We start from the raw sequence: 7,321 nt of genomic DNA on the forward strand, positions 1-7,321 counted from the left end.
TCACTCTTTTGGATCTTTTGTCCCGCCACACATTGTATTTCTCACACTGAAAAAAATGTCCACAGGGAGACTTCAGACTTCCATTTAAAGTGAGGCTGTTACTGTTGTTGTCTGGCAGTAATGTCACTTAACAGTGCAGCCGATGTACGTGTGAATATCTGACCTCAATACCTCCAGAAACGCTCGGCGTCTTTGGGGGCAGCGCCCTCTGCTGGTGAGAGTAAAGACGCAGACAGAAAACTCCACCTCCAAGCTGCTGTTTTTAGTCACTCACTGAAAAGATAAGTTCAACCTGAGGGATCCTGCATCACGTATTGTTTATACCGCAGTGAAGAAAGCTTCATTTTTAACGTTCGCCTTTTTTCTGTAAAAGTGGTGAGAGGATGTCCAGGACACATTAGAGGTGATTTCTTGATCATAAATTAAAAAAAGACAAAGCCACTGAAATTCCAAGTTGCAAAAACATAACACGACATGTATTATGCACGTTTCAAATGAACAGTGTTGGGAAGTAACGATTATTTTTCATTACGTTACCTAACAAAACTACTTTTCTCTGTAACTTCTAACGTAACACGTTACTTTTGTCATTCTGTAGTGTCGTTATAGTTCTTTTGAATTAAATAGGTGCGTTAGTTGCGTTAGTCGCGTTATAATGAAGCACTCCGCGTTCCTCCTCCTCCTCTCACAAACGCGTGGACGAGGAGCTATGAGCTCTCATACTAACATGAATCTTGCTGCTGAGAAAGCGAGTGATAGTGATGATTGGTCAACACAGAGGAACTGCTGACGGTAAGCCAATCAGAAACAGAGTTGGGCGGGCCCATGCTGCTGCACACACACAGACATGAGTACGATCAAGTGCACACACACAGTAAACAAACACGACAAGATGAGCAGCAGCGAGCAGACGAGTACCTCACAACCATCTACCATGGAAGGCAGCGGCGCCAGCTTTGCAGGATGGAAGAACAAACATTATTTTGAATTCATGGAGGTAAAGGCAGACGACAGAAACATTGTTGTGAAATGCAAACTCTGCCCAGGGCAGAAACGTTTATCCACGTCGAAATCCAGCAATGCCAATCTTTAAAGCACCTGACCACGAAACACACGACAAAGAAACGAGTCACTGTTACTCTGCCAGATGAGAGCAACTCTGGTGTACAAAAATAAATATTCCTGTCAATGTTTCTAATCTATTTGTTGTGTTTTATTGTTCCACTACATGTCATAAAAATAGTAGCTATAATGATAAAGTTGACCTTTCTGTTACTGAGCCACCAATATTTTTTTTTTTTTTTTAAGTAAAGTAAAGTAACTAGTTACTTTTATAATTCAGGAACTAGTAAAGTAACTAATTACATTTTCTCAGCACTAACTATAACTATAACTTGTTACTTTTTAAAAGTAACTTTCCCAACACTGCAAATGAAACGGTAATTCATGTTAGAAACAAAAGAGAAAACAAAAATTTAAACCAGAAATACCACAAAAAATGGTTCAGAAACACAACCAGGGGTAAAGCGCAGGTCTGACTTCCGTTAACCATAAACAGGAGAATAAAAACATATTTCGTTGTGGAGCCCCGGATAAAATCTGGAATATGTCCAACTTTCAGTTTAATGACAGCACCATAGTGCCAAAAAACTCTGTGTATGTTGTTAATTGTACTTTGGTAATACTAAAAAAAGATTTAAAAAAAAAAAAAAAGGATTTAAAAAAACAAAAGAATCTTCAGTGCTGTAATAACTTAATTGCACATTACAAAAAAAAAAAAAAAAAAAAAAAAAAAAAAAAAAAACACTAAGAAGACCAACTTCCTGTCGAGCCAAGCTTCGCCTTTGTTTAGGAAAAAGTTTTATCTGTTTGGAGTTTTGTTTCACTCTGGTTGTTTTTCTTCCTCCGAGCTACGTCTGCTTGCGTAGCTGCTTCCTCCACGAGCTAATCAACACTCAAAGCCAGTTGCACACGAGATGCTGTGATTGGCTGATGTAACCACACCCACTCTCTGCCCAGAAATTGTACCGATACAACCCAAACATCAACATCCAGGCAGAAGAGGGCACATACACTGATTCTGATGTACAAACATACTTTTTCAAATGGACATTTTTATTTTAACCATAAGCATTTCTGACTGATGGGTAACATTTTCAGCCTCCACGTATCCACTAATTTGTGTTCAAAGACATTAATATGGAAACTAATGGAATATTTGAGAACAAATGTTTGAATATTAGAAAATTTCTCTAATTTACCAAAAATGTCACAGACCAAGCTGACAGTTTTGATAGGTGGAGCACCTGCAGTGTTTTTATTCCCTTCTCTGTCCACAGTAAGATCACACAGAGCTGACTGACTGGTTTGGTTTGAAGTCACTTTTGAGACTTTTGGAAATGATTTTGCAGCGATCGCAATAAAACACGATCTAAACATCCCTCCACACGTGTTGCACATAGAGACACCAGCAGGTTCGTCTCCTTCTATGGTGTCATTTTTGCCAAATGGCCTCTGTTTTGTTCTCTCAGCCCTCTACTGGTCTTCCAATGCATTGCAATTACTTTTTCTTTTCTTTTTTTTTTTTTAATCTTTTCCCACTTTGGTCTGATTGAGTAATCCAAGTGGAAATGTGAGAAGTGTACAGCTGCAGAAATCGCCTCTCGAGCTCCTTTAAAACTAGATTGAAGACACCTTGTTACAGCTGCCTGTATTAGTGCAATTAAACAATTCATTTCAATTACTTACCTTAAAGAAAAATAAAAATAAATAAAAAAAATTGGCAACTCTTCACTGCAAGTCTTATCTTAAAATCTGTTTTTTTTTTTTCTTTTTTTTTTCTTTTAATTTGATTTGTTGTTTTATTGTACTTTGTCATTTTTAATCTGCTTCTTTGTTGAATTTTACTTGTTTCCTTTTAATATATTTTCTCTGTAAAGAACTTTTCTAAAATGTGCTATTTAATAAACTTGCCTTGCCTCTATCCTCCAGACCTCAACCTCCGCCATTGGCCTTAGTAATGTTGTAATTTGTTACACATTTGGACCAGAAATGTTAAAAAAAAAATAATAAAAAAAAAAAAAGCTAAAAATCAATTTTAATGTGCTGTTTTTTATCTCAATATGCTTAAAATAAATAAAAAATGACAGAATAAAAACGTGCCTTTTATTGGGTTTTATCTAGCCAAGCTTCATCAGAAGCTTTTTTTTTTTAAATGTGTTTCACATAAAGAGTGCATCTCACTTTTTTTTTTTCTTTTTTTTTTCAACCAAATCAGGAACTGGAGTGTGTTAATACGATAAGTATTGACTGGAATTGGAAAAAACATTTTATTTTGAAATTATTCAGTTTATTTCCTGTCTGACAGCGGAGCTTTACGTCTGCAGGTTAGAGGCTCCAGAGGTGAGGTCTGCAGCTGGACTCTGCAGACTCAGCTCCAGAAACTAAAAGTTCCTTCAGTTGGAGAGCGCTTTGTAATGTGTGTTACACAGCGAGTGTGTGTGTGTGTGTGTGTGTGTGTGTGTGTGTGTGTGTGTGTGTGTGTGTGTGTGTGTGTGTGTGTGTGTGTGTGTGTGTGTGTGTGAGTGTGTGTTTCATGCTGTGATTGTTGTGGGAAATGTGTGTTTGTGTGAGATTCATTGACTCTGGGGCTCAAACAGGTGATGACTGATGAAGATGATGAGGATGATGATGATGATGATGATGATAGCGTGCCCCAGAGGATGCTGGGAGCTCTGGGGGCAGATTACGGATTTTGATGATGTGATGAAAAGATGTGTGATAATTTATCCAATGATAAACACACACACACACACACACACACACACACACACACACACACACACTCTCTGAACTTGTCTGTAGGAAAAAGTTCCCTCCACATGAACACCTCTCCTTCAGTAGGCTACTTCGTGTGTGTGTGTGTGTGTGTGTGTGTGTGTGTGTGTGTGTGTGTGTGTGTGTGTGTGTGTGTTCCTCTTAAACAAACAGAACGCTGGTCTCAGTGACACACTTACCTTCACACACTGTCAGCAGGACAAGCACCTGAGCGTGAAAGCGCTCCCTGACGTCACACGCACCTCTCTTCCGGTGCAGATGGGCACGCGCCAGCTCCCCTCCTGAACAGGAAAGAGGAAAACAAGGACTCAGCACACCTGTCACCTGAGCGTAACGCGCGTTTTGACGTGAGAGGAGACGCTGTAGCGGAGAGGACCGTGGGTTATAAAAGCGCCCACAGGTGACACAGGTGACACAGCTGGTGTGAGCGCGAGCCAGCCTGACTTACCTGTCCGTCTGCTCTGACGGAGGAGAGTCTGACTCACTGTTTGGGGTAAACATGAGGAGTTTGCAGCGTTTGTTGATGCATGGGGGCGCAGCTGAAGCGCAAGGATACAGTGACACCTGTCGTCTCCTGGAAGAGGAGAGGAGGAGGAGGACTGAGGCAGGGAGGAGGAGCAGCTGGAGGTGAGAGGAGGTGAGAGGAGGAGGGTGGTGTAGACACCCTGAAGATGAATCTGATAAAATGTTTCTAACTCCTCTCTTTTCTCCTCACAGTTGGGTGTCAGTGAACTCAGGTGCTCCAGCAGTGAGACGCAGTTTGTCCAGCAGGGGGCGGTGTTGCACTGGAGCAGGGACTCTGCTTCTGTGATTCATCTGTTTGTCTGTTTCCCAAGTGAACATCCTCAAACCTCTGGCTGTTAATCAGTTTACAGTCTGGCTCTTTCCTCACAGATACTGTTTCACCAACAAAGCCAGAGAGGAACTTCAAAATGCTACATGAAGTTAATCCTGGGAATATCGCTCTGGAAGTAGATTAAATTCATGAACTGCTATGATACAATCTTATCTGTGTTTGTTTGTTTTATGTATTTATTTATTTGAAGGTTGGGGTATGTTTTGTTTGTTGTTTTGATTCTTGTATGTTTAAAGTTGAGAGTGTATTTATATTAAAGAAACATTATTTGTTGTTGTCTTGTCTCTTGTATGTGCTTTATGTCTTATTCTGCTATTTAATGTGTCTTTAATGGATTCATAGATTCAACTGTTTTTCTTCTTATGCAAATGAAAACTGTATCTGTTGAATTTTTAACAATAAAAAAAAAAGTTTGAAACCCTGAAATGTGATTGGTTGATGAATCCAACCAGCACTGGGACTTGTATATATATATATATATATATATATTTTTTTTTTTGCACATTATAGTAAGACGTATAAATAAAAAGTAACTCATTTATTTACAGAACAGTTCCCTTAAAGCAGGCAAATCACTTTTCACCGTTTTAAAGGGCTTAGCAGGATTTTTTTTTCCCAGAATGCAAAATTCCTTTTTTTCTGTTTAATTTTTGGCTTTAGAGAAATACATGTTTTTGTTCTCATTTAAATCTCTTAAAGACACATTTTTATGGATGAGTTTTTACTGGAGATTTTAACTGAGCATGTTTTAATTGTTAAAATGCTACATTTCTTTGATTTTATTTTTCCTTTAACTTTTTTCTGTCTCAGTACATAGGCAGGTATTAATTTCTAATATTTTGTAGTTTAAATCAATTTTAATGGTTTTACTGTTTTTTAATTTATTTATTTTTCTGAGGTTTTTCTTTCTTATATGGTGGTTTTTACCTTTTGTTTATTATAATTATTATTATTATTATTAATAATAATAATAATAATAATAATTTATTTATTTTCTTTTGTTTCTCACATTTCTCTTTTACTCCTCTTTCTTTCATTCTCTTTAATTTCTTTGACTGTTTGTTTCATTTTGTGCAGCACTTTGTTACTCTGCTTTTGAAAAGTGTTGCATAAATAAAGTTTTTTTTAAATTATTATTTATTTAATTTATTCATAGATGAAATAAAAATGAAGCTAAAAAATGAATATAAAAAGATAAATTTAGTAATAAGGTAACGAAATAAAATGGAGAAAAATAATTTATTATCAATAATAATAATAATAATAATAATAATAATAATAATAATAATAATAATAATAATAAAAAATGGATGAAGAAATAAGAAATAAATAAATGTAAATTATGTAAAGAATGCAACACTTAGAAAAATTAGTTTATGTCTCTATATCATCAATAAAATTCCCTTTAAATCTGTTTTTTTAAAATTATTATTTTACACTTGTACTTTGAATTAAAGAAAAAATAACAGGTAAAGGGTATTTTCCTGACGTGAGAGGAAAAACAGTTTCTTTAAAAAAACTAGTTGAATGTTTTCTTTGAAAACGTGTTTTATCTGTGACGTCTTTCAGCTCATGATGGGATATCAGATTGTGAATCCTTGTGTGGTGTTAATGTTGTAACACAGGTGAAATAAAAACATTAATTTGTTTCTGTTGTGACTCCAAAGACAGCTACAGGATGAAAGAGGAGTGACAGTAAAATTAATACATTACCAAATCGCTTTGCATCCTGGGAAAAGGCGGTCTTTAAAAAAGAGAAGAAGATCCTCGCTCAGAAACAACTGCATGCTTTGAAGTCCTGATGGTGCTCATGGGAAACAGAGTCTTTATCCAGGAAAAAACAAACACAAACGCTGAACAGTGATCACAGGGCTTTAAATAAAAAACAAAACGAGCTAAACACTGAGAGAAACAGAGAGAAACACCACACGCTCTGAGGTTTTCTCCTCTCTGCGTTCTCCTCCTGATTACTGATCAGGCTCAGGTGAGTCCAATCACCTGCTGCTGCAGTGGAGGCTGGAGGAGGAAGAGACAAACATACAACAGCTTTGTTCAAGTTTTGCACTAAATCAGATTTTTTATTGTTTTAACTAGACGTTGGAAGACATCAGGGCACTTCTGTCACCTTTGAGCAGACCATGACGTCCATCTACCCACCCGTCTGTATGAGTGAGATTTTAACAAGTGAAATCTTTTTAATCATCACGTGTGTGATCTTTTATGTTATTGTGTGAGATCTTCACAAGCAACTCCTGTCTCCCTGAGCAAGATCCAACTTCACCAGTCAGAACTTTCACAAGCGAGTGAGATCTACACGATCAACGAGGGAGATTTATACAAGCAAGATCTATGCATGCAAATAAGCAAGGTCTAGACAAGAGAGATCTATCTTCATGAATGTGGGAGATTTTTTTCCACAGGTCAGATCGTTTCTTACCAGCATGATCTTCATGTATGAGCAAGATCTAACCTCAAGTGAGATCTTGATAATCAAGTAAGATCTAGATCAAACCTGTGGCTCAGGAGCCTCATGCAGCTTTTTGACTCCTCTGCAGTGGCTCCTTATAGCTTAAAAAAATATTATTAAAATATATTTTTTTAATTTTTCTTACAGAGGGTATTGATGAT

At 37.0% G+C, this 7,321-nt stretch overlaps 1 long non-coding RNA gene across 1 annotated transcript; it reads right to left on the bottom strand.

Moving 5' to 3' along the window:
- Positions 1-3,571: 3,571 nt before the first annotated feature.
- On the bottom strand, positions 3,572-6,632 carry LOC141785097 (uncharacterized). Its single transcript, XR_012597503.1, has 3 exons — positions 6,407-6,632; positions 4,017-4,118; positions 3,572-3,734 (listed from the first exon to the last, which is right to left on the bottom strand). It is a non-coding gene; the product is annotated as an uncharacterized LOC141785097 (long non-coding RNA).
- Positions 6,633-7,321: the final 689 nt, after the last annotated feature.

This window comes from Halichoeres trimaculatus, unplaced genomic scaffold, assembly GCF_033239565.1.
Source record: "Halichoeres trimaculatus isolate MK-OKI-2021-1 unplaced genomic scaffold, fHalTri1.1 fHalTri1_scaffold_2, whole genome shotgun sequence".
Lineage (NCBI taxonomy): Eukaryota > Metazoa > Chordata > Actinopteri > Labriformes > Labridae > Halichoeres > Halichoeres trimaculatus.